A 25,630-nucleotide genomic window follows, 5' to 3' on the forward strand; every position below is an offset into this window, starting at 1 on the left:
AGTCTATTGTCCAACATACTGTTCTTCACCTCTGTGGGAGTTGTCACTCAATCTTCTGCCCCCCCCCTCTTCCCCCCCCTCAGGGTTAGTTAAAAAGTGATCAAGCTATAGCGGAACACCCAACTTTCTAAAAACACCAAGTGACACGCAGTGACGAAAAGTCTGAGAACCCCTACATTAAATGAGAAAAGTGTACCAAACTCATCACATGCTGCTTTTTACCCAATAATTCAGTTACAATTTTTGATAATTACTTTTGATGTGAACTTATAGATGATACCAATGACTGTGTCAACCTCTAACAATGACCTATCATGACAGTGTTGTTCAATGAGAACAAAGCTTACTGTCTACTTTTAACATTAATGATTCTATGTAAGTTGAAGAAAAGTGTGATAACCTGTCTAAACTGTTGCTGTTGTCTTGTGTGATCTATTAAGTAACTATGTTCACTGTGTAGTTGTCACACTTATTGTTTAACATCAAAGTTGATGTTAAGTTACTGCTTCTGACTGCAACTACAGAACTACTGCTGAGAGTAGTATGCAGCTGTACCAAATTGAAGTTTGTGAGACCCATACTAGCCATAAACAGTAATTCAGATAATATCAAAATAATATTAAAGTGTTTGAACTCTAAGTTTGTACATGCGTTACATTACTGACAACAACCTATTTTCACCACCAAAATTTCAGCCAGTTTTCAACAACAGCACCAGCTACCAAGGACATATATGCACATAACACCTTCACTTGCCTCTGGAATATATTTATTTGAGCTTATTTTCTGCCTTCTTTCAGTTATGATACAGCATCAGAAGTTTGCATGCAGTTACTGTCCGAAATTTGGTAGAACTTTTTATGCGCAAATTTAAAACTTCATACTATCTTAAGTTGGATAGTTAGCTTGTCCCTTGAAACATTACTCAAATTTAAATTTGCCATGAATGAATCTTGTATACACAGTAAAAACAAATACTAACCCAAGATACTTTGTCAGGCCTGCTGCAACTGAAACAATAAACTCTCTCATATTGCCTCCAACTGCTGGATACTTGCGTAGAGAGGTTAATATGCATTATGAACAGACTTCAGCAGACTTTTTGTTATTCCTTAATAACCATTAATTTTAAGATTTGCAATTTTTATTGTTCAATAAGAGCATTTAAAGAAAATATTAGATTGGTAAGTTTAATATAGAATAAATTATTACATATTGTATCATTCAGAAGAAAATCATCTAGATTACACAGAACTCTTACATAACATGTACCAAAATCAATAGTAACTTACTTCTGCATCCATAAGTTCTCGATTTAGCAAACCATATTGATCATTTTGCAGTATAACGCTATTTTCAAGCTGCTGTAATCCAATTGCCTTCTCCTGTAGCTGCTGCCTAAAAGACAAACACATTTCTGTACAACACATTAGTCGAGAGAACGTACAGGCCATCTCAAATCTTTTGAGTCACATTAAAACAGGTTATAGTGGCTCCACAACTGATTCTATTGAGATAGGGAACAAACGGTCAGAAATGCATTTTTATTGTCTTACGCACATACACAGTATACATCCCGTAGCAACAACGTAGCGCATAGTAGTTGTTCAAAGTGACAACTGCCAGTCTCAATTAATGTATTGCATTTATGCTGCACTCTTGTAAAGATTCTGGGTGTCAGGTACACTGGAACAGGCAGCAGGTGACAAACAGCATACACCTCTGACGACCAGACAGACATACTGCACACAACTTAGCTCATAACATGTGTATCATATGTTAACCACATGCATCACACCAGTGCATTAACCTGTGATGCGCTCGCGCGCACACACACACACACACACACACACACACACACACACACACACACACACACACACACACACAAAACACTAATAAGTAAAAACTTAAAAGTGACTATATGTTACGTCCAATCGAAGGAAGGAAAGCGAGGTAAGAACAAAGACTTCCCCTTGGAGAAAGGTCCACAGAATACGCGGTCGAGACAGCAGAGGTCCCTAAGCAAATATTATGTCCTTCACCACTTTGGTACAACAGATAAAAAGTAAAACACAATCAACAGCCCGCACCTCGTCTACTAAAACAACCAATAACTCAGATGGTAAACATACACTGAAATGCAAGCAGTTAAAAAAGGGGCATTGGGTCAGGAAATGGTGAACCGTTGAAAGTCGATGACAATGAGAACAAAGAAGTGGAGTGTCACCATGTAAAAAATGATGGTGGTTAAAATGACAGTGCCCAATATGCAACCCAGCAGAAACAATTTCCTCATGACGAGAGGATGTCGCCAAGCTGTTGGGAGAGGTTTAACTGCCCAGAGTTTGTTCTACATCTACAGCTACATTTATACTCCGCAAGCCACCCAACGGTGTGTGGCGGAGGGCACTTTATGTGCCACTGTCATTACCTTCCTTTTCTGTTCCAGTCGCGTATGGTTCGCAGGAAGAATGACTGTCTGAAAGCCTCTGTGCGCGATCGAATCTCTCTAATTTTACATTCGTGATCTCCTCGGGAGGTATAAGTAGGGGGAAGCAATATATTCGATACCTCATCCAGAAACGCACCCTCTCGAAACCTGGCGAGCAAGCTACACCGCGATGCAGAGCGCCTCTCTTGCAGAGTCTGCCACTTGAGTTTGCTAAACATCTCCGTAACGCTATCACGGTTACCAAGTAACCCTGTGACGAAACGCACCGCTGCTCTTCTTTGGATCTTCTCTATCTCCTCCGTCAACCCGATCTGGTACGGATTCCACACTGATAACCAATACTCAAGTATAGATCGAACGAGTGTTTTGTAAGCCACCTTCTTTGCTGATGGACTACATTTTCTAAGGACTCTCCCAATGAATCTCAACCTGGTACCCGCCTTACCAACAATTAATTTTATACGATCATTCCACTTCAAATCGTTCCGCACGCATACTCCCAGATATTTTACAGAAGTAACTGCTACCAGTGCTTGTTCCGCTATCATATAATCATACAATAAAGGATCCTTCTTTCTATGTATTCGCAATACATTACATTTATCTACGTTACGGGTCAGTTGCCACTCCCTGCACCAAGTGCCAATCCGCTGCAGATCTTCCTGCATTTTGCTACAATTTTCTAATGCTGCAACTTCTCTGTATACTACAGCATCATCCGCGAAAAGCCGCATGGAACTTCTGACACTATAGAATAGTGAATAGAAGACCAGTGATGATGCCAATGTGGGACCATCTGCTGACAGACTGCAACACAGAGATCATCAAAAGAAATGTAGGTGCTAGCAGGCAGGTTGAGGTAGGAGGACTGCAGCCTTGGCAGAAGTGTCAGCAGTCTCATTTCCTGTCAGACCAATGTGACCAGGAACGACATGAACATCTTTGTGGTTCCCTCAACAGAGAACATGAGGCAGCTTTCTTGGACCTTATGCACTAACTGTGTACAGCACACAGAGGCTCTCAAGGGCACCAACAGAATTGGAGCAGATGATACAATTAAAAAGCCTGTGTTGCCAGATGTATTGGGTGGCTTGATAGAGGGTGAAGAGTTCTGCTGTAAAAATCAAGCAGTGTTCTGAAACCCGATGCCAAAAGTGGTTGGTGCCAATGACGAATGCACACCCAACATCACGGTCAGTCTTAGAGCCATCAGGGTACACAAAGGTACTACCACTAAGTTGGATGCGAAGATCAAGAAACTTACAGTGACAGAACCAATCCAGAGTAGTGTCCGTGGGAAGTGAATGAAGTCCAAGATGAACGTAGGCTGCTGCACGAAGCCAGGGGTAACAGAGAAGAAGGGCACACCCCACACTGGTGGTCAAGAGAGTCATTGAAAAAAGGGGCACAGGGTGGGTCGCCACGTATGGAAGACAAATGGCATGCGTATCTGCTGAGGAAGACATCACACTTATATAATAGTGGTAGTTTGGCAGCTTCTGCATCGACACTCTCAATTGGGCTAGTGTAAACAGGTATCAGTGGCAAAACATATTCCACAATGGTGAATTGTGTTAAGAAGGTGTAAGATGGATGGACGTGTAGAGGAATGAATGAAGCACCTATAGCCTAGTGTCGAACAGACAAGGGATTGGTATAAATGGAGGAGGGTGGGCTGATTCACTCCCCAGGAAGTACTGCTTAGGACAAGTAGCACACTGAGGAACCCGATACAGCGTGTGGCCAGGTCAGACATGTGAAGGACCCAGAAAGTTTTCCATTAAGCATGAGCCCAAGAATTTCGTAGTTTCAGCGAACGGAAGAGCAACATACTCAATATGTAAAGCAGTGGAAGAAACCCATTGCACCACTAGAAATTCAAGTGAACAGTTTTGTTAGTAGAAATGTGAAAGCCGCTGTCATTGCACCACAAATAATGAGGGTCAAGACATCACCGAAGATGCCACTCAAGGAGTCCAAGTCCATGGAGAACTGCGACAGATTGCAAATTCATCAAAGAAAAAGGAGCTGGAGATTCCTGGCAGGTGACAGTCCATAACAGGTGACAGTCCATAACAGGGTTAATGGCAATAGCAAAGAGGATGATGCTCAGGACGGAGCCTTGAGGTACCCTTTTCTTGTGGATAAAGGTGTCCAACAAGGCCAAACTGATGCACATTTTGAAAACTCCATCTTTTAAAAATTCCTGAAGGAAATGGGGGCAAGAGGCCTTGGAAGCTCCACATGTGTACAGTACAGAGATACTCGTCCTCCAGCAGGTGACTCCAAATCAAAAAACATGGCCATGGGGTGGTAATTCCACACAAAAATGTTCATGACACTGGTTGACAAAATGACAAGATGGTCAACTGCAGAATGGTGCGCATGAAATCCACATTGTGCAGTGGTTAGTAAACTGCATGACTCTAGCCACCTTATCAGCCAGCCATGAATCACACTTTCCGTCACCTTGCAAACAGTAGAAAATGGGGTGGTAGCTCTAAGGAAGGTGTCTGTCCTTATTGTGCTTAGCTATGGCTAAGACAGTGGCTTCAAACTGGCACCTGGGAAACATGCCATTGCCATCTCCCCAAATGCAATTTTACATATGAAGGATAAAGTCCTTGCCCGCAAGAGAAAGGCGCTGCAACATCTGAATGTGAACATTGTCTGGCCCTGGGGCAGAAGATCAGGATAGGGTGAGAGCATGGTCAAGCTCCCTCACAATAAAGGCTGCACTGTAGCATGCACGATTCTGAGAGGAGAAGGATATCACCCGAGTTGCTGAGTGAGGAAGGTAGAGTGGCAGTGTGTGGAACTCAAAATCCCCACAGAATGGTGGCCCAAGGTGCTGGAGATAGCAGTAGGGTCCACAATGACATCATCTGCTATGGTCCAGTCAGAAATCAGGGAATGAACCTTGGTCTCATGGAGTTGACACATACTGCTGACCAGCAGCAACTGTGGAAGGAAGAGTCTAAAGGGACCTCTTCCAAGCTGGAGGAGAATGAAGTGTCTCTGACCTGGGGTTAGGGACCAGTGCCGCTAGCAGGTGGGGAGCGAATGCTTCCAAAGTGGGTGCAGTGGAAGCAACAGAAGGTCCCCCAACCACCTAGGAGGCAAGTATTAGCGGGCAGCTCTGAGCGCCTGCTGTAAGAGGTGCAACCGAGGAAGGCACCATTGACAAAGAAGGTGACGACATTGCAGATGCGACATCAGACTGCAGCATTGCCTGGGACTTAGATGCTCATACTTTTTTCTGGCCTCTTGATATGTGAGTTTATCCAGGGTCTTAAACTCTTGGATTTTCTTCTCAGACTTAAAAATGGAGCAAACTGGTGAGCAGGGAGAGTGGAGCTCACCACAGTTTATGCAGATGGGGGGAGGGGCACAAGGGCTTAATAAATTAGCTTGTCCAGGGTCTTACACTCTTGGACTATCCTTTCACACTTAAAAACGTAGCAATCTGTTGAACAGGGGGAGCAACGCTTGCTGCAGTTTACACAGATGGGAGGGGGGGTGGGGTGGGGGGGTGACCGGGGGGGCGGGGGGGGGGGGCGGGCACAAGGAACATTCTCATGCAGAGGACATCCACAATCCCTGCAGACAGGGGTAGTGGTGCAATGGGAAGTCATATGTCCAAATTTCATACACATGAAGCATCTCATAGGAGGAGAAACACAGGGTTTCATGTCACACTGACATACCATCACTTTCACATTCTCAGACAGTGTATCACCTTGATAGGCAAGATGAAGGCCCAAGTAGTAACTCTGTTTCCCCTTGGTCTCCTATGGACACGACAGATGAATGGCACAGTCTGTCGCTCTAAGGTGGTCCACAACTCATCATAATATGGCAAAAGAAGATCACAGTGAAAGATGACGCCTTGGACCATATTGAGACTCTTGTGGGGAGTGACAGTTATGGAAATGTGACCTAACTTTTCGCAAGTAAGCAGTGTGCTTTTGACTGGGCAGGAGATGATGTCTTAGTGAGGAGGAAACTGATCTTCATCTTGGAGATGGCTGTAACGTCCCTGTATTTGTCCTCAATGTGTTCAACAAAAAATAAAGGCTTTGTAGCCAAATGGTGTCCCAGTCAGTCCTGGTGCATATCAGTTATTTGGTGGAGGATTTTGCTCCTTGTCGTCTAGTACTGCATTGCTCCTACAGCACGGCCAGGGAAGGTAACGTGTTGGGATTTCACTTCATTGCATCGTATGAGGCGTTTCCAAGTGAAGAGACTGCTGGGGTGTGGGATCACTAGCAGATGAAAGTTTAAGTCGCTTCATGTGTGAACTATCTGTCATGGTGCCACCCACTTGGAAGTGGGGCTCTCCCCATGGGTGCCACCCAGCCACAGTAATGGCTACCTGGTCAGTAATCCATTCCTGAGAGTTCCTGTATCTCAGTCATGAGGGGCACATACTCCATGGCATACACGGGGAACATGCAGCGCAGGCACCAACACTCCCCATGGTGTCACCCAGCCACAGTAATGACTACCTGGTTAGTAACCCATTCCTGAGAGTTCCTGTGTCCCAGTCATGAAGGGCACATACTCCATCGCATAAGTGGGGAGCGTGCAGTGCAGACACCAACAGTGTGATTCCTGTGTGGTAAGGGAGCTACCATTGTGCAAGTACTTTACGACCCCCCCTCCCCACAATGGGATGGCTACTGTGATGAAGTTTGGGCATATGAAACCAGGAAGGAAGGGTGCCAGGACGGAAGGGCACAGAGGCGGAGCATATACCACAGTGGGTGACCTTCCCTGCATGACACACACTTCTGTAACATTTGGAAAAGGTGGCAGATCAAACCCAATAATGGGAACCATATAATTGTTAATGGAAGGTGAAGACAGTGGTGAGAGAAAAATCAGAAATCAAAACCAAAATCGTGAACCAAGTCTAGGCAGGGTATGCACAAAAAGGACCATCTGACCGAAAGTCAGAGGAGGGAAGAGAGAGTCGAAGTGGAGGTATGCAGCACAGAAAGAGGAAGTAGGATTTCATTTGTCCACTGCATCAAACAGCTTATGATTTGTTCATTGTGAGGTGTGCTACTGTGTATAGTGCATGATGCATAGTCAAAGGTGGAACATTACTTGAGAAAGTTGGCAGACATGCATTTAATGTACAGTGTGACAGGATGTAGTGCCCATAAAGCAGCACGAGTGAACAGAGTGTGCTTTCCCAACAGGTGTCATCGTGACTGGAAGAGAGTTGTCTCTGTGGATACCAATTTACAAGAGACAGGGTCGTTCATGCCACAAAGAGCCATCCAAGGTTACAAACAAAGACCTTTCTGAACATCAGACATTGAGAGATGGTGTTGGATCGTGTGGCTGACCACCCGTCAATAAGCACCCCTAAATTTGCCCGTGAAATGCACACTTCGAAGGACTTCGAAGAACATAGTGTGGAGACTACAGCCATATCATAAAGAATGTGAGCAAACATGGGAAGCAATGGATTTTGAGTCCTGTGTTCATTTCTATCAGTTGATTATCTGTCACAGTGCTATTGTTCTGAACTTCATACAGTCTGTATTGTTCACAGATGAGGCTTCATTCACTCATGACGGTGTTTTCAACAGCCATGTCTAGAGTGAGGGCAACCTGTACGCCACCCACACCAGTGGCCACCAGCAATGATTCTCTGTCAACATATGGATGGACGTTGTTCACGATCACCTAATGGGATCTTATCTGCTGCTGCCTCCCAATTTGACCGGTCCAAGTTACCTGATATTCCTGTGAGATGTGCTGCCGCAGTTATTGGAGACTATAACTCTTGTTGTCTGTGAAAGGATGTGGTTTCAACACGATGGTGCACCAGCCCAGTTCAATGTTAATGCCCACGAGCACCTGATCAACACTTACCCTCAACGCTGGATTGGAAGGCGAGATCTGTCCACAGCCAGCGCAACACTGCATATCACACTTCTGGACTTTTTCCTCTGTGGCCACATCAAGACATTGGTGTATGAAAGCCCCCCCCCCATAGAAATGAATGAAGAACTGCTTGCTAGGGACCAAGATGCCTGTTTCCTGGTACGACAGACACGGGACCTTAAAGAGAGTGTGGCAGAACTTCATGTGCTGTTGCCATGCATGCACCGAGACTGGCAGTCTCATTGGTTTTATGCGGTATACACTGTGAATGTCCATAACAGAATAAATATGCATTTTCCATCCACTGGTTCCCTATCTCAGTATAATCAGTTGTGGATTCACTATCATATGTTTCAATTTGACCCAAAAGGTTGGAGACACCCTGTATATTACTATGTAAATTATCTCACTATTGCATTAGAAATAGGAGGAGAAAAGCAAACATGATCTAAGGTGTTGTGGCCGAAGATAACAGAGAGGCTAGCCTACAAAAAACAGACAAATAGTATAGAAAATGTTATACACTTCAGAAACAGTTGTGCAAAGAAGACGTTATTTGAGACACACAATTAACATCTAAACAGCCTCCAGCAATACCTCTTTAAGGAAAATGAAGGTTGGTATTTAATGTACAGCCACTGACAAGATCATTAGAGATGAAGTTCAGTCTCATATGGCATAAGATTATAATGGAAATAATGTTCTCTCACATCACACCAAAATAACACAGAGGAGTTTACCATTTGCAGTTGGGTGTAAGTGGTGAGTTTCCAGATGTGTAATAGGGCAAGTCTAATGATTTTTAACTGTATCTTCTGTCCACTGATACAGGAATATTTGTGTACCTGGAAAACAGACTGATGACTGGAGAACACACACACATATAAAACAAAGATGATGTGACTTACCAAACGAAAGCGCTGGCACGTCGATAGACACACAAACAAACACAAACATACACACAAAATTCTAGCTTTCGCAACCAACGGTTGCCTCGTCAGGAAAGAGGGAAGGAGAGGGAAAGACGAAAGGATTTGGGTTTTAAGGGAGAGGGTAAGGAGTCATTCCAATCCCAGGAGCGGAAAGACTTACCTTAGGGGGAAAAAAGGACAGGTATACACTCGCACACACACACATATCCATCCACACATATACAGACACAAGCAGACATATACAGAGGCAAAGAGTTTGGGCAGAGATGTCAGTCGAGACTGAAGTGCAGAGGCAAAGATATTGTTGAATGACAGGTGAGGTATGAGTGGCGGCAACTTGAAATTAGCGGAGATTGAGGCCTGGTGGATAACGGGAAGAGAGGATATATTGAAGAGCAAGTTCCCATCTCCGGAGTTCGGATAGGTTGGTCCCTTCCCTACAGCCAGGTCTTCATGGCAAACGAATCTGCTCCAGTCCGGAATCCCTGAACCATTACACCAACAACCTGACAACAGCTTTCGCATCCCGCAACTACCCTCCTGACCTGGTACAGAAGCAAATAACCAGAGCCACTTCCTCATCCTCTCAAACCCAGAACCTCCCACAGAAGAACCACAAAAGTGCCCCACTTGTGACAGGATACTTTCCGGGACTGGATCAGACTCTGAATGTGGCTCTCTAGCAGGGATACAACTTCCTCAAATCCTGCCCTGAAATGAGATCCATCCTTCATGAAATCCTCCCCACTCCACCAAGAGTGTCTTTCGCCATCCACCTAACCTTCGTAACCTCTTAGTTCATCCCTATGAAATCCCCAAACCACCTTCCCTACCCTCTGGCTCCTACCCTTGTAACCGCCCCCGGTGTAAAACCTGTCTCATGCACCCTCCCACCACCACCTACTCCAGTCCTGTAACCCGGAGGGTGTACACGATCAAAGGCAGAGCCACGTGTGAAAGCACCCACGTGATCTACCAACTGACCTGCCTACACTGTGACGCATTCTATGTGGGAATGACCAGCAACAAACTGTCCATTCGCATGAATGGACACAGGCAGACAGTGTTTGTTGGTAATGAGGATCACCCTGTGGCTAAACATGCCTTGGTGCACGGCCAGCACATCTTGGCAAAGTGTTACACTGTCCAGGTTATCTGGATACTTCCCACTAACACCAACCTATCCGAACTCCGGAGATGGGAACTTGCTCTTCAATATATCCTCTCTTTCCGTTATCCACCAGGCCTCAATCTCCGCTAATTTCAAGTTGCCGCCACTCATACCTCACCTGTCATTCAACAACATCTTTGCCTCTGCACTTCCGCCTCGACTGACATCTCTGCCCAAACTCTTTGCCTCTGTATATGTCTGCTTGTGTCTGTATATGTGTGGATGGATATGTGTGTGTGTGTGCGCGAGTGTATACCCGTCCTTTTTTCCCCCTAAGGTAAGTCTTTCCGCTCCCGGGATTGGAATGACTCCTTACCCTCTCCCTTAAAACCCAAATCCTTTCGTCTTTCCCTCTCCTTCCCTCTTTCCTGACGAGGCAACCGTTGGTTGCGAAAGCTAGAATTTTGTGTGTATGTTTGTGTTTGTTTGTGTGTCTATCGACGTGCCAAGGATATATATATATGCACAATGAGGAGGAGGATGTGTCCGATCCACAAGCATTGTTACATTAATATCTTGTAAGTGACAAATGCAGTAGAAAAACAAGTATTTGAAGTAAATGGTCATAAACAGGAGTGCCTGGCAACAGGCAACTGGTATCCAACAGCATATATAAGAAACTAGCATAAAGTTTAATTGATTAGAACATTTTAAGACCTAGCCTTGCACTGCCTAGTACCCAAACATGACACATAGGCAGTGTAATCCCCAAATTAGCCCTCATGAATGTGCATTTCAGAGGTTTTTTAGGAAAATGAAAGCAGTTGGCAAGTTAGCACTGCCTAAAATTTCTGAGGGAATTGGCATATAATGACAGGACAATATTGGTGAGTACCCCAAAGTGATGACGAAGTACATCATGCTCAGTACTGTCCCAGCACAAGTCATCAAATGGAATATGACTTACTGACAAAAATTTTGATACACAGGTAGATAAGGAGCTCCATAGAATATTATATGCCTCGAGTATTGCAATAAATGCCCTAGGTGAGGGTGGGGGACATGAGTTGATAAATGAGTTTCCAGAATCCAAATCATTTGGTGAAATGGGTGTTTATCAATTATCCTTGTAAGTCAGGGATAAGCATAGGAGGCAAGGCACATTATTTGTCACGAGTAACACAGCCATGTCCCCATAACTTCTCACACTAGTGATGCTGTCTGTTCAGTGAGTACTGAAGGTGCTTAACATAGGAGTACTGTACAGCTCCTGTACAGAGAGACACAAAAAAGTCTACCAGTATCAAGACTCAATTTCTCTGCACTTGCCCCAAACCCATTCAAGTTTCACAGCAAAATGGGAGCAGCCTTAACTGAAGTCAGACCACCTTCCCTACTCCTGTAATCAGAAATTATAATTACCTCATGTTTTTCAGCTAATTTTCCACAACCAGGATTTGTTCATACTTTTCTTTGTTGACACCTTGCAGCTTTTCTGTCTGCTCTCACTTAGTATTGCTCTGAAACACACAATACAAACAATTATTTGCACACAAGTAAAACAGAAAAGACTAACAGCATACTAAACTTTACTTATTACATGGGTTATAACAGTCCAGTAAAACACCAATTCTTTCAAGAATCAAACTACCATTTATACAACAGCTTCACACTTCTGTTACACATGAGTTAATGGGTTAAATAATTTACTATAAGTGCATAAGTGACAAAAAGTTTAGAAAAGATTTGAAATTATAATTAAAGTTTGTTGGAAATCACTAAGTGCTCCCATATAAAAACAACAGATGAGTATAGTCTAGGGAATTTTCACTTCATTTTACAGAGAAGATAATTTTTCACACATCTCAATGTTAATGACATAACGTGTATGTGTTGCACAGTGATCTTATTTGGTAGGTACATTCTGTGATATATGCAGATATTTTCTACACAGTGTGTTTCAGATAGAGTTACAAGTAAAGAAGTAACCATTTAAAATATCATGCCCAATGTCGCAAATTAGCTGCATGGACGGCAAAAATGTAGTGTTTTCATATTTTTGTCTAACCCTTTCCAGGTAGTGACTTATGATTTGATCACCGCTGCATGAACTTGCACAAACCACGGATTCATTCACTTCATTTCATTTCAATACATATCCCAAACTGAAACGGTTGTTGCACGTGATAATTACCCACATATCCACTGTTGCCTTCCAGTCTTTTTCCTCCATATTCTCTGCACTATCAACTGCATCATGCACTGCAATATCGTCTCTAGAATATATGCAGTTATAGAATATACTCTTAATGGCCTCCATTATTTATATTATTCAATAATTGCATGACTGATTTTACAGTTGTATAGATCCAACAGTAATTCATACTGATGCCTTTCCTTTCCTATTTCACCATTACTCTACACACTATGAGTTCACTATGTTTTCTCAAGCCAGCTCTTGTGTTTGCGCACAGTTGTTCCTCTCAGCTTTGAAGGGAAGGCTATACACTTTGAAATCACAAGAAATACTAACTTTAACCTTATATGAGTAGTGTTAACAACACCTCTGAATGGCAACTGCTGAGAGTGAGTTTGGTACCTGTGACTGTTGCTCTGGCAAGATTTGACAAAACGTTGGGAGTTTAACATAGTCCAGAATGGTTCATCTGTATCCTATCAGTAGTTACTGAAGTGAACTCACGGATCATGGTGTGTTTGTGTGTGTGTGTGTGTGTGTGTGTGTGTGTGTGTGTGTGTGTGTGTGTAACTTTGTTGCAAACTAGAGAGAAATTTACAAAAACATTTTAACTGCTCAACTAAATGTATGGAATGGATTGCACAAGTTGTACACAGTTCTAAAAGAATTGAAATGTTTCAATGAGGGCAGACGGTCGATCGATGGAGACCTGTGGTGTGGGTGGCCTTCCTGAAAATATATGTTCACAATATGGGGAGTCTTCTAGTTGTGATACACACATATACTGTCAGCTGGCAGTCAGAGTGGTTTCCACTGAAGTTGTGGTACAAAATTTTACTGACCATCTAAACTCTATCATTTCAAAATTCATCCCCTGCTTATTGAAAGGTGAATGAAATAGAACAGCATCACCTTCAATCAGAAATCGACCAAGAATGCAAAAGTGATGAAATTTCCTCACAATATTGTGCCAGGAGATAAGACATGTCTATGTCAATAATCCTAAAATGAAAATGAAATGTCACTGCAGGTTGAGAAGGAGTTTGCTTGACCGCAGAAAGTGACAGTTGGAAAATTAGTGAATACCTTGAGTTTACTCCACAATAGGAGTACAGGTAAGAAAGAACCATATCAAAAGGTTCGGAAAAATCTGTGCAGGAAGAGAGCTGAACTACAGAGAATAAATGTGGATATTGTATCTTAACAACATATGAATTCACACACACGATACAGGTATGCAGCAAAATTGTCACAATTCACTTACATAACTCTCTCATTTTGCCCCCGGCAGTCATCCTGCTCCTCAAAATTAGTATTACACTGAAAAGAAACTATTTTGACAGAGCCCACAAGACCTTAGAAACCTGATATGAGAACTTGGCACAATTCCAGAGAATGGATTTCAACAAGGGAAGAAATGCCACGAAAAGTGTGTTGCCAGAGGAGCGGAGTACTATATTACAGACAGAGTCTAAAATGTACAACATAAAAATTAAAATGTTTGCAACACAAGATTGTTCCTTTTTAACATCTCTTCTAGATACAGCTTTGACATTCCAGCAAAAGGTACGCCATTACAGCTAAGCTGCCAACCCATTGCGGCAAAGGTAATAGAGGACACTGTTTCTTCAGTGTGCCCCAAAGCCAACTGAGGTGTGCACGCACACAATTTATGCAGATATTAAGTAATGAGAATATCAAAAGTTATGGCTGACTCAAACAATACAAACTGCAAGTTGGAATATTGTTGTTGTTGACTGTTTTAAGAAACCGGACTTCTAGGTAATGTCCATTTTTCCTCGAACAGACAGGGCTACATGACTGTATATCAGATATGGCCGACTACACGAAACCCACGGGGGGAAAAAACCCCAAGGTCTAAAAAGGTCAACGAAGGCGACGTAAGGGACAAAAAAGAAGAAAGAGAGACAAAGGATGAAATGCAGGTGAGGTGCCCCATTTAGGGATAGCTGGAAGCCCCCAAAAGCAGAGTGCCATGAGGGGACATACATCCCCCACCCCTCTACCACTTACCAGGAGTAACCACCCTCCCACTCAGAAAATGTTTAGGGAAGACTAGCAACATGGACACAGCAAGAGGAACACAGATAGACAAAAGACAAACAAGTCAAACAGATCTCACGAGATGGGGGGGGGGGGGGGGGGGGTAGGCAGGGGCAGGAGGGGGGGGGGGGGGAAGAGCGAAAAAGCAGGTGTGGTGAGTTGAGGGCCTGGGTGGATCACTAAGCCCAGTCTGCCAGAGCCCAGTCTGGGTAGAGGTGGCAATAGGTGTTCTGCCAACTCCTCAGTGGGCCTATATGGTTAAGTGGCCCTTCCTGAAAGAGAGTGATAAAAGCCCCCACCACAGATAAAATGTAAAACTAAGTCAGCCACAGAGGCACTGTCTCCTAACACTAGGGGTAGCACATCAGGGAGATTACGAGTCCACCACAGGGCAGCTAGGTTGGTACAGTTCAGCAAAATGTGGACTACTGACAAATAGGAACCACATCAGTGGGGTGGGTCCTCATGTCAGTTAAGACGGCTGTGAGTCAGCCAAGTATGGTCGATGCAGAGCTGGCAAGAATGGAACTGTCCTTACTAGAGGCCTACATTAAGGTCTTCCACAGATCTGTAGTGTTGTTTAGCACAGACAGTTTGTTTGGCGAAGTCAGAGAGAGCCAGTCCGTATTCCCTGTCCCTAAAACTTGACAGCATAATACCGATCGAAGGTCTGTTTCCAGACTACCGATCTCGAGAGTCGGCTTACTGGTAGCCAATGTGGCCAAGCTATCAGCGAGTTCATTCTGTGACATTCCCATGTAGTCTGGGATCCAGAAGAAGGTCACTGAGTGTCCACATTGTTCAAGGGCATACAGGCCATTCTGGATAGCCACGACCAAGGGTAGCACTGGTCGAGAGCTTGAAAACAGTTCAAGAAGTTGCTGCAGATGAGATGAGAAAGGATTCACTGGTACAGGAATGGACATGCTTGAGAGCACGAGAGAAGGCTACCAACTCAGCAATGAAAACACTTCAGCATATCCCACATGAGTATAAGCAAAGCCTACGACCAGAAACCATCAAGCCATCTGTATAGACAACTTCGGAACCCAAGGATGCACCAAGGATGGAGAAAAATTGGTGGCAGAGGGCCTCGGGATGAACCAAGTCTTTAGGACCTTGTGATAGGTCAACACAAAGCTGTGGCTGAGGGATGCACCATGGAGGTGAACATGAGTGGGCCTGAAGGAGAGGTGGTAAAGCCAACTGGAATTCAGGAAGGAGGGACAAAACATGGACTGTGATCGTAATCCCTGATCTGGGCCGCCATTGCAGGAGACGGATTTCCATATTTGGAAAGAGGAGACAATAGTTCAGATGCTTAGGAGACTGATGAACAATGTGTAACATAATTGATAAGTTGTTGTCGGCACCTGATATGCAATGGGTGGACCCCAGCCTCCACAAGGAAGCTGTTCACCGGGTTAACCTGAAGAGCTTTTGTCACAAGTCGAATCCCGCAGTGGTATATCAGATCCAGAATCTGCAATGCTGAGGGTGATGTCTAACCTATGTCACACTCCCATAATCAAAACAGAATTGTATCAATGGTTTGTAAAGCTGCAGACGGGTAGTGTGATCTGCACCCTAACTGATGTTATTCAGACAGCGAACATTTTTGCTTAGCTGGCAAAGATGTGGAATCCACATCATCCGAGCACCGAAGACCAGTCCTAAAAAGCAATAGTTCTTCATCACATTGAATAGTAGGTCATCGAGGTGAAGTTCTGGTTGGTCGGTTAGCTGATTTGTGGGAGAGGACCACAAAGTGAGGTCATCAGTCCCATGATTTAGTTGGTTGGTTGGTTTTGGGGAAGGAGACCAGACAGCGTGGTCATCGGTCTCATCGGATTAGGGAAGGATGGGGAAGGAAGTCGGCCGTGCCCTTTCAGAGGAACCATCCCGGCATTTGCCTGGAGTGATTTAGGGAAATCACGGAAAACCTAAATCAGGATGGCCGGACGCGGGATTGAACCGTCGTCCTCCCGAATGCGAGTCCAGTGTCCATGATTTAGGTGAGAAGTTTATTAGAGGGGAGGGTAGCCTCCCAAGAGTCAGCCGCGATTGAGAAGAAAACGGATTTGATGATAGCTGCAAATCAGCCCTCAGATAGGTCACTGAGAATAGGAGGTAGGTGGATGGTTATGGATGGAATCAGTTTCAGGAGCTGAAACGCAGGAAGAAGAGAGGGCCAGAAGAAGCAACCCATTCAGTAAAAGGTTCACCATCAGATTCTGCCTGACAAAGGGGAAAACATAAGTGGAAAGCTTCAGCTCGCTGTTTCTGGAGGAGGAAGGCAATTGGATACGATGTCAATGCCATTGCAAAATGTGTTGTGAGGTGTTCGACAACAACTCACGGTTCTCTAAAAAGGCAACCCTGAAGGGCGCAGCCCAGAATGGAAGACTGCCACTGACAACCTCCGAGGGTGTGGAGTGTACCCCACACCCGTGCAAAAGGGACAGAAGAACCTAGGGAGCAGACAAAGTGTTTCCAAGACACCTGTTTGCTCTGCTTGATTACGTAATGGGCTTTGGTGTGAAGACATTTACAGGTAAAAAGATTGGTGGAGGACAGGTTCCGCTTAAGATGTTGCAGGGCATGACAATGATCACAGGTGGTGGTGACAACAGACATGCTCCACCATAGAACTACCCCCAATGGTGAACAGGGCCCATCAAGTGGGGAACAACAACGCTGGCACTGTGGATTGTCTTTTCCGACATATCACAAATGACTTCATCAATACAACCTGCCAAAGAATATGGAAACATGTCCTGGGAGGAATATAGAGGCCTACCAACACAATGGAAAGCCCAGGAGGTAACCTGGCCAGCAGAAGGTGGGAAGGGAACGAGAGAATCAACATGAAGTGGCCACTACCACAGAGGTCACTGTGTGGCGACAGGTGGAAAGGAGAAAGATGTGGAGGGGAAGAGAGCAGAAGATCAATGGCAGAAAAAATGCCATATGCAGCATAAAATGAGTAAGGGAACCATCATTGAGAAGGCACGGGTCGTCAATGAGGAGCCTGTCAGGACGGGGATAGAGATTGCAAACCGTGATGGCAGAGTCCAAGTGGACTTGAACGGAAATCACTTCCAATGGTGTACGAAGTGGGACCCATGTACTAACAATATCCGTACAGGCCAATGTGCAGACACCACAGGGAGCCATCAAAGGGCCCACTCTATTCCGATAGAAAGTGTGGAACCCACAAGCAGTCAGTCAGTGAGCATCAGTAAAATGAGATTCTTGGAGAACAACACAAGCCACTATGTAAAATGCAATACAGGATTGCAACTCTGGGAGATGATGGTAGTACCCATTAAAGTTATACTGAATAATCATGGAGTGGGTATCCAAATAAGAGGCTAACAGGCCGGGGTCAGTCCCACTGCCATGTCACCGTCTGTCACCACCGACGATGAGGTGACATCCGTAACCGAGATGTCAGACTCACGATTGACTGATTAATTGAGAGGCACCAAACAGTGAGGTCATCAGTCCCACAATTCTGAAGTCACTCACAGTGAAAGAAGGTCTGCTAAAATTGGATGAATCAAGGCAGGAGAGTCAAATTATAAAAAAATAACGTTAAAACACACACAGTAAAAGGCATAAAAGGTGAGACCGAATCTAAAAATGGGGAAAAAAGAGTGGTATTTCCAAGGGGGAATGGTCATGAAGTCCCAAATCAAGAAGACATGAGGGGAGGTCCCAACCACAACCACCCTGCCCCTGCTCCAGGAGTAAAGTAAAACCTTGTACCTGGAAATAAAAACCACTTTCACGGAGGAAACTGAGGACCAGTCCAACCATCTGTGAATCGTCTGCTAATATTAAAATTAAGGAATCCAAAAGACCATAATCAGCATGAAGGGCCAAAAGAAGGGGACATTCCATCAATATGTGAGATACCATCAGTCTGGCTCCACAGCCACATTGTGGAGCAGTTCATTATGCACGAGGAAACAAAGAGTAAGCCTGTTATGATCCATGCATAGATGGCATAAAACAGTGGGCTCCTTCTGAGAAGAACAGAAGGAAGAGTGCCAAAGTGAAGTAGACTCCATGATTGTGTGGAGTTTATTACTGTGAGCAGTAGCACACCAGATGTCATTCCACCTTTGGGCAAAGAGAGATCTGACATAGATCTGCATATCTGCTTCTCTAGCCAAACGGCCAGCCAATTTACTATCTGGGATTCCCATGAATGGGACTCAGAGAAAGACAACTGGGCAGGCGGCAAGGCCAAGGACAGAGAGAAGGTCACGGATAGCAGAGACCAAAGGGTGACAAGAGTAGCATCGGTCGACAGACTGCCGGCTGCTCATTGAGTCTGAACAAATTAAAGCACTGTGGAGGAGGGCTGAGAAACATAATAGAAGGTTCTGTGAGTGACTAGAAGCTCTGCTGTGAACACACAATATAATCCCAGCAATAAATGGTATTCTAAGCCAGAAGGAGACATGAAAGTATACCCCACCTTATTAATCATCTTAGAACCATCAGTGTAGAAGATGGTAGCACTGTGGAACTCTGCAAGGATGGCACGTACCAGATGCTGGAAAACCATAGGGGTGACAGAGGACCATGGAATAGGTCAGCCCTAATCCGTGGTGTAGACACCATCCAAGGCGGGGGGGGAGGGGGGGGGGGGGGTAATGGGGAGTGGCATGGGAGGATGATGTGCAATCCTGTGAGTGTAGATGGAGATCCCGACAGAGGGAAGTGAGATGCACACCAACCGGCAGTCCCAGCTGTGGGCAGTTGTCAGGAGGGAGACATTCCTCATTTGCTAGGAGAACAGGGTACACAGGATGATCAGGGAATTGGCGATTGTGTAACAAACCAGGAGTTGGCTCAGTCGTATTTGTAGAGGGGGAACCCCAACTTCTGTGAGGAGACTGTCAACGGGACTAGTACAAAAGCCACCAATAGCCAGACGCACCCCACTATGGTGAATGGGGTCAAGTAGTTGCAAAGTGGAAGGAGCCACTGAGCCATAAACCTGACAACCACAATCTGGTCTGGACAAGACCAGAGCACGGTAAGGATGGAGAAGAGTGTACGGTCTGCATCCCAAGATGTGTGGGCCAGGAGGTGGAGAGCATTAAGCTTCAAGTGCATGTAGTCTTTAGGTGGTGAATATGGGGCAGCCATGTCAGTTTTTTTATGAAAAATAAGGTCCAAGAAATGGGACTGTGCTACTACATCGACGAGCTGGTCACCTAAATAAAGTTCTGGATTGAGGTGTACTGTGGGTTGAAGACAAAAATGCATAACCCACATTTTGGAGGGAGAAAACTGGAAGCTATGGGAGATGGACCACACAGAGGTCTGTCGAAAGCTGACCTGGTGATAGTGCTCAGCAGATGCTACTGAGTGGGAGGTGCAGTAGACGCAAAAATTGTCAACATGCAATACCAGGGTAACCGACAGAGGTTACAAGCCCACTGACGACTATGAGGAAGAGTGTGATATTAGCACAGAATCCTGTGGGATACCATTCTCCTGAATCCAAGGGGCACTGAGTGAAGTGTCAATTTGAGCCCGGAAGAGCCAGCCATGAAGGATAACTAAAATGTGATGGTGCCAAGCCATGCCATATGCTTTATGTAGATCAAAGAAATCCATGACAAGGTGCCGGCAGTTAGTAAATGAAAAGCCTGTCAGACTGCTGTTTCCAATCAGAGTATATGGTCAGTTGGAGATTGTGCTGCCCAGAAACCACACTGATATAGGGACAAAATGACCCGAGATTCGAGTACCCAACATAATATAAAGCTAACCATCCTCTCTAGCAGTTCACAAAGTACATTTGTCTGGCTAATTGGGTGGTAGCTGTCGAGAGACTTCGGGTTCTTCCTTGACTTAAGGACGGGGATAACTGTACTGTCTCACCATTGTGACAGGAAAGCACCCGTGAGCCAAAAGCGATTGAAGACCCTGAAAACATGTTGCCTCTGGAGAACGTCCAAGTGTTGGATTATCTGGTTGTGGATGGAATCCGAGCCTGGGACTGTGTCACTGGAAGAGGTAAGAGCCTGCAAGAATTCCCATTCAGTGAAGGGTTCATTATATGGTTCAGTGTGGTGAGGGTTGAAACAGAGGCAGGTGTGTTCAATTTAGCATTTCTGCTGGAGAAAGGGACCAAGATAGGAAGAGGATGCCAATGCTGTTGCAAAGTGTGTCACGAGGTGCTCTGCAAGGACCAATGGATCAGTGCACAGAGCACCTTGTAGGTTAAGACCCTGGACAGTTGACTGGCACTGGTGGCCCAGAAGGCTACAGAGCTCGGACCAAAACCTGCGATGAAGAGGGATATGTCCCCAGGGAGGCATACATCCCCTTTTTACTTTGCTTAATAAGGTAACAAGCCTTAGCACGGAGATGCTTAAAAGTGAGGGGGATGGTCTGTGAAGGGTGTCATTTAAATTGCAGCAGCACCCATCAGCAGTCCTGGAAAGCGACTGCTACATCCTCGGTCCAACACTTTACCAGTCAATGAAGAGAGGGACCTGTGGATAGGGAAACAGCATTGCCAGCTGCATGAAGAATAGTGGTAGAGACGACTCGCATGACCGCATCAATGCAATTCGAGAGGGAGGTGTCGAAGTGCACGGCAGACCTATATAAAGGCCAAATGGTCCTATGGAATGCCCACTGTGGGGGCCTGTCTGATGGGCGGCAGCAGGGTAATGACAGAATCACTGGAAAGTGGTCACTGTCACAAAAATCATCAAGGAAGGACCAATGTATGGAAGCCACATGAGAACGGGAGGAGACTGTGAGATTGGTAGCAATAAAGGTGCCATGAGCAGCACTGAAATGGGCAGGGGAACCATCACTGGGGAGACACAAATCGAAGTCTGTAATAAGCTGGTCAATGAGGAGACCCCTACCTGTGGGAGTGGCACTCCCCCACAGTGGGCGCTGGGCATTTACGCCCCAAAGGAGGAGAAACGGGTGTAGGAGTTGCTGTGTTAAGGTGGAGAGTTCAACATAAGGAATTGGCCTACCTGGAGGGAGGTAGACATTGCAAACACTGATTGCCAGGGTCATTAGCACTCTAACCACTATCACTTCCGGGTTGGTACATAGAGGGATCTAGTCACTAATGGCATCAGAGCAAACCAAAGTGCAAACGCCACCAGATGCTACCCTGGGGCTGGCAGGGTAACGACAGAAAGCCTGATAATGACGAAATGTTGGACAGTGGTCATCTTGAAGAACAAGACACAATGCAGAACAGGAAGAAACAAGACGTTGTATTTCCTTCAGGTGGCAATAGTATCTGTTGGTATTCCACTAGCAAGAGTCCAAGTTAGACATAAAGATGTAGAGAGGAGGTCATATCACTCGGTCAGTGCTCATCACCGACAAGGATGGGGTGACATCCATAAATAAGATTTCAGACTCAGGTTGCAAGGGAGGAGATGGTACCTCTAGGGGCTCCCGGGCGACCTTGTCTTGGGACTTATGTTTTTTCTTCTTCTCATTCGGAAGAGAAGGAGGCCAGGGCACAGAGAGAGTACAGGCATGTGCAAGATCTGGAACTGAAAGAGTGTGTGTGACCTTGGGCTGCACATATGGTGCATCTCCCCAAGGCAGAGCCCCATCACTGGCAGGGGCCAAAGATGGGGGACACTTCTTTGACGAGGAAGGAGGAGTGGCTCCCAGATGGGAGGGCATGGGAACTGCAGGGGAAGGGGAGGGGAGAAAGGGACACAGCTTGGGTAAGGAAGAGGGAGGAGGGAGAAAGGATATAACAAGAGGCAAAAGTTTAAGAAAGTGACACTGGATGGGGTGTGTCACATTTTTGGCAAGCCTCAGCATAAGGTAGGCAATCCAGGGACTTGTACTCTTGTATCTTCTTTTCTCTCTTGTAAGCAGGGCAATCTGGCAAATGAGGAGAGTGGTGGTCTACTTTGGAGGGAAAGGTGAATGATCGCCTAGCCATCTCCAAGAATGGTACAAGATTCCCTTTAACATTATACAGGAGCTGTATTCATCCATTCTGAGATGACTGGAAGCTGTTTTGAATGCCAACATTTTTCCTACTCAATATTATGTATGGTAATATGATGTGTCTTTGGTGTTCCAATGTTGCCCTGCTCCGCCCCGTAGCATGAGGCCAGTTGTAGACTGCCTTGAAACAGAAGAAATAGCTCCATCTAAGGCTTCATTAGAACAGTAAAGGACACTGAGGCCCTTGCACATTGTACCACACAAGGTTGCTGAAACCATCTGTCCTCATCCAATCCAGCAGTGCACAATGGACACTTGTACACAGAGTTGGAGATCTTCAGTTGCTGAGCACTGTCTAAATATAGGATGCAGAATGCAGTCCAAACATGTTTGGTATGGCTTTCTCTTTCTGCAACCATATTATCAAAACTGACTGTATTTCCCAAAACCACACAAGGAAAAATTAACTAACACAGACATAGAATGCACACAAAGCAAGGAACAGTATCCAGTTATGGCCATACTAAGATCAGTGATACTATAGAGTGTAACAGTAACTGAAGTAAGAATTTTTCCATGTATGCAGATCTGGCAGTCCATCCACCAGATTTGTTGGCTATCTGTCAACCAAACGCATTGTTATCTGGGTGCCTGATCCATAATACATTCAAGCTCATTTTACAGGATAATTAATGAGGTTCGTAAACAGTAGTCAACTACATAACCTGAAACTGAGAAAGGTTGAGCTGCTGCACTACACAAGACAAAAGGAGGTCCGACAATATTTGGAGGTATCCCATGACTTGTCACCACAGTGTAAGTGACAAATGTAGAAATGTATTACAAAACCTCTATGTATTGCTCCCATAGGGATTGGACAATGAGATTAGAGGAATTACACCACACACACAGGAATTTAAGCAATAATTCTTCCTGTGATCTAAATGTGAATGGAATGGGAAAAAGCCCTAATAACTGGTACACTGTGAGGTACCCACTTCATGTGAACCACACCGGTTTTCTGAGTATTGTTTCAGATGGAGGAATTTAGAAAATTCCAAGAGTACAGAGAAGAATCTTTTGACATTCTTTAAATACATATCATTCAGAATGAAATGCTGAAAATGAAATTAGGTGGTATAAGTTACACAGTGACACCCGTTACATTTTTTTAGTTTAGTTTTACTAATAGTATTTTGTACCGGTCTTTCCAAGTGAAATCAACCCATTAAAAATATTTTTAAAAAATACAAAAAGATGAATATCGATGATTTAGAATTTTGTAAGTTTTTGTAATTTTATTCTACCTACCAAAATAAGGTAAAATCCAAAATTAAAATTCTTTTGGGCATTTCATTTTCAAAAGTTTCCAAAATTGTGCAATTCTTTTCATGTTTTCTTTATCTCAAAAACTACTACTTCTTCAGTAGCGCTACATCCCTTGGTGAGCCTTGGCTTCTTCAACAACCTTCCTCCATGCTGACGTTTGCAAAAGCCATCATTACAATGGCTCCATGCAAAGAAAATTTAAATAAAATAAAATAAATAAATAAATAAATAAACAAAGTTATTTGCTGCTCTTTTCCACCCGCAGACTCCCCTACTGGTGATATCCATTATTACCTTGTCGATCCATCTCCTTCTTGGTCTCCCTTTTCGCCTAACTGAATAGATCACACCTTTCATCATTTTCTTTGGAATTATATCCTCTGCCATTCTCTCCAAGAGTCCTAACCATCGTATTCGCTGTGATTTCACAAATTTTACTATGTCCCTGCCTTGTATTAACTCTTGTAATTTGGCATTGTAATGTATTCTCCAGCCTTCTTCCTCCCTTATTGGCCCATAGATTTTGCGTAGTATTTTCCGCTCAGTGGTTCTTAGTGCATTTTTATCATGTTCTGTCAACGTCCATACATCTGACCCATATGTGATAGATGGGCGGACTACGGAATTATATACTAGCAGTTTAGTTTTTCTTGTAACAAGGCTATTTTTTTAAAGTTGCATATTTGCAAAGTAAGCTCTGTTTCCTGCTTGTATTCTTTCCCTTATAGCCTTTCCAGCACTGTTATCATTTGTTATGAGGGCTCCCAAGTAGTTAAAAAGAGGACACTCCCTTGAATCATTTCCCATTGATGTTTAGGTTTGTAGGGGTTCTTCTGGCCTCAGATTGTGACATTATCATATATCTCAAAAACTATTTCCCTTAAAAATCTGAAACTTACCATTTCATTCAGTTTCATGTAAGCTTTAAAAATATGTACTATTTGACCACATTAACAAGAATTCTAAATTTTCTCAAACCAAAACTTTTTTTAAGTTCTTAAAATTTCAAAATTGGCATTTGTTGGTATTGAAAAAAATTATGTCAGTCATACACTATTTGTTAATGTGTGTGACAAATTTTATGTGGTATTCCAATGGGAACATACTGAAATTTTATTTTACTGCAATTTACTTAAACAATTGTACAACTGCACATATCCAAAATACGTGCAACCCCACAAATACTCCATACTTCACAAATGAGCACCATTACTGCCTTGCTGTAAGATTTTTTAAAAATGCTTTAATCTCTGCACTTGAAGAGGAAATGATAGGAAATAAAACTTTTAAGCAGTGGGTTACTGGTGATCACTGCACATTTCACTATAACTAAATAAAACAGAAGAATTAATGGAACATTTTTCGTACACAACTAACACATCCAAAACATGACTTTGCTGCAAAATAGTGAGCCACTTTTCTTCTGAAAAATAAGAACTACACTACCGCAGAATGTGACTACTGTTGTACGGGATTTAGCCGAAAACCATTCCCACCTGCATCAAAATGAAGTCCAAGATTCCTTTGAAATAATTCCATGGCACAGGTGCATACTTTTGTACCAGTACCTAAAAGATTTCTCTGACAATCTGACGCAAACACATTCTTGTAAACATGTTTCAGAAGCAGCTCACAGACTTTATGAAATTTTATTTTCTTCACAACAT

At 44.1% G+C, this 25,630-nt stretch overlaps 1 protein-coding gene across 1 annotated transcript in view; it reads right to left on the reverse strand.

Annotated features, from left to right (window-relative positions):
- Nucleotides 1-1,271: 1,271 nt before the first annotated feature.
- The window catches only part of LOC124550906 (speckle targeted PIP5K1A-regulated poly(A) polymerase-like), a 161,333-nt gene continuing 136,974 nt past the window's right edge, over nucleotides 1,272-25,630 (reverse strand). Inside the window, exons 10-11 of the mRNA XM_047125691.1 lie at nucleotides 11,822-11,919; nucleotides 1,272-1,398 (exon numbers count right to left, since the gene is read on the reverse strand). The gene's annotated coding sequence lies outside the window, so the exon portion shown is untranslated. The remainder of the gene's footprint in view (nucleotides 1,399-11,821; nucleotides 11,920-25,630) is intronic.

This window comes from Schistocerca americana, chromosome 9 (assembly GCF_021461395.2).
Source record: "Schistocerca americana isolate TAMUIC-IGC-003095 chromosome 9, iqSchAmer2.1, whole genome shotgun sequence".
NCBI lineage: Eukaryota > Metazoa > Arthropoda > Insecta > Orthoptera > Acrididae > Schistocerca > Schistocerca americana.